This window comes from Otolemur garnettii, unplaced genomic scaffold (assembly GCF_000181295.1).
Source record: "Otolemur garnettii isolate 467f Iridium unplaced genomic scaffold, OtoGar3 scaffold00113, whole genome shotgun sequence".
Classification (NCBI taxonomy): domain Eukaryota; kingdom Metazoa; phylum Chordata; class Mammalia; order Primates; family Galagidae; genus Otolemur; species Otolemur garnettii.
Window position 1 is genome coordinate 3172806 of NW_003852508.1, and position 2853 is coordinate 3175658.

General features: G+C 35.5%; 1 pseudogene; it reads right to left on the reverse strand.

Annotated features, from left to right (window-relative positions):
• Positions 1 to 495: 495 nt before the first annotated feature.
• LOC100965547 lies at positions 496 to 873 on the reverse strand (annotated as a pseudogene).
• Between the last annotated feature and the right edge of the window lie 1980 nt (positions 874 to 2853).

The window sequence follows — 2853 nt, forward strand, 5'->3', positions numbered from 1 at the left end:
CTGAAGCCACACATTTCAGATTGTTGTAGATGTTCAACATGGTGTTTCCTCATATATAAGACCATATACTAATTTTTATTTTTTTTCCGAGGGTCTTACTCTGTTGCCCAGGCTAGAATGCCATGTGCTCAGCCTAGCTCACAGCAACATCAAACTCAAGCAGTCCTCCTGCCTCAGCCTTCTGAGTGGCTGGGACGATAAGCACACCACCACGCCCAGCTAATGTTTCTCTTTTTAGTAGAGTCAGGGTCTCATTTTCCTCAGGCTGGTCTCAAACTCCTCACCTCAAGTGATGCACACACCTGTAATCCTAGCCTCCCAGAATGCTCATACCTGTAATCCTAGCCTCCCAGAATGCTAGGATTACAGGTATGAGCCACTAAGCCTGGCCCACCAATTAATATTTTGTGTAATATTTGTTACTTTATTTTTAAGCCCAGAATCTTTTTTTTTTTTTATTTTACAATTTCATTTGACATGTCTGACAATCACCAGTTAGTTCTCATCCACGTTGACTGTCTGTAGATTTTTGAAAGTGGTAACAGGTACACAGGTAACCAAAGTATAGAGCTTGTTTGGTGAATCTTCATCTTCATTGCATTTTCTAGATAACCGCACACAGATACGGTATAGGACATTTCTTATGCCTTTGGCCCAGACAGCTTTGTTAAGCCTGGTATCAATGTGCACATCTGGAGTTCCCATCTCTTTCCTGGCAAATTTCCGGATCTCTTTGAGTGCCCGAGGGGCATGCTTCTTGGATCCCACTCCTTGGATGCGCTTGTGAATATTGATAGTGTATTCTCGGGTCACCACCTTGTTAATGGCAGACCGGCCCTTCTTCTTCTCGCCACCCTTCTTTGTGAGAGCCATTCTGCAGGACCCAAATTGGAAAGAAAGAGCACCAGGGATTGTAGGCCCAGAATCTTAATAGCTGAATTATACTGAAGAGATATGCAATAAATGAAAAATGGATTACATAAATTTTGAAGTAAAAAAAAATTAAAGCTAACCTTATATGTATTCTAAAGGACTTATTCAGCATTGTCATTAATGAAAATAATAAATTTAAATGAATGTGAGGATGGAGTATGAATTAGCAAGTTCAAAAGTTCACAAAAGTAAATCATATAAATTAAACATGTTTAGAGAAGAGTTTACACCAATTGTTTTTTCAGGAAGATAATAAGTAGTTTAAAGTAATGACTATCAATGGTAAACATATTTATGGTTTTATGATACTTAAAATCTTCTAATATCCAGCATAAAGGTCAGAGCTCTAGACAGTACACTTTTTTATGCACATGCCTCTTAGGTTTTGAAAAGTACAACTGTAGTTCATCAGAATGTGCCCCAAGGCACAATACCATTTTACTCAGTCATTAGAAAGTTTAGCATAATTACTTACTATAGTCCAAAGAAAATATGAGAACTGACATCGGGGACTCTCCAATTTGTTAGGCAATTGTTCCAAAATTTTTGGCACCAAGATAATCCACATGTTGAAAAAGCAATTAATCATTGATGTTAGTTATCAAGCTATGATTTTAGCTGTTTCCTTCCAAATGTGACCGGAAATGATAGAGTTCCTGATTTTATTTTTGTAATTTTCTTATTTTCGAGATCAAAAGTTTAAGTATGCCAATCTGGTCACAGATGATGTAAGTTCCATGTTATTAGCTTTTTAAAATAAGTAGATTACAAGTGTATGTTTACAAAGATGAATGGTATCTCTTCCACTAATATTTGGATAAGGTTTTAGAAACTTTTAGAAACTTGTAGACTAATTACCTCAGAAGTTACTTGAAGATCTTAAACTAGCATTTTGGCTCCAAGAGGATGAATTTTTGTGCAGTTTAAACTTACATTGAAAATAAGCCAAAATGAGAGAATACACTAGATTTTTCAATTTTCTATTATTTTGGGAAATACAATGACATAGCTACATCAATTACAAACAGTAAATAACATAAATACCTCATGATTTAAATAATTATACTTAGAAAGATGAGTAAAATAAGAGCTATTGTTTTGTGTAGTTTTGTCTTTAAAAACAAAACAAATAAACCCACATTGCTCAATAATATATGTCTTGAGTTATAGTTAAAACAATCCGGAAATATAGAAAACTCAGAAACTTAACATTCTGTGTTCAGTTGAGTTTGTTCAGCTACAGGTGGATACAGTGCAGACTTGGCAATATAAATGAACTCTTCTCTGCCTGCATGACTTATGCATCTGTACCTCATCACTCACAGAACAGTTTCTGGAAACTGAACCTGTGCAATACCCAGCACAGCACTCCAACTCAGAGTTTCTCTGATTCATTACAAAGTTACTTATGCTCCGGCTGGTCTGTGTTTATTTTCAAGGGCTGCACTATTGGGTAGTTTATTATTCTATTGTGCAATGCAGAGATTTTTCAGTCTTGAATACCAGCTAGTCATGCTAATCTGTGACAACAATCTTCAGACTTAATTCCTCTAAGGAAACACACAATGTTTGGTCTCAGATTATTTTCCAAATTCAGAAACAATGGAGCACAAATGCCTTCTCTTCCCTCTTGGCTTTTTTCTTCTTGGCAGTATTATAGATTTCAAAATAACACCTTGCATAATGTAAATAAGTAAATGAAACATGCCGGTTGAAACACTCATATAACTGGACAGTATAACATAAAAATACTATAGTTAAATGCATATTTTTTTCAACTATATGTAGAAGTTCATGTTGTTGAATTGTTTGAAACTAGGACCTCAAGATCTTAAAACAATCTAGAAAATTTGAAACACCTTTGATTCTAGGATTTCGCTGTACCTTTCAGCCAGCCCCAATTCCCATTCCATATACGTT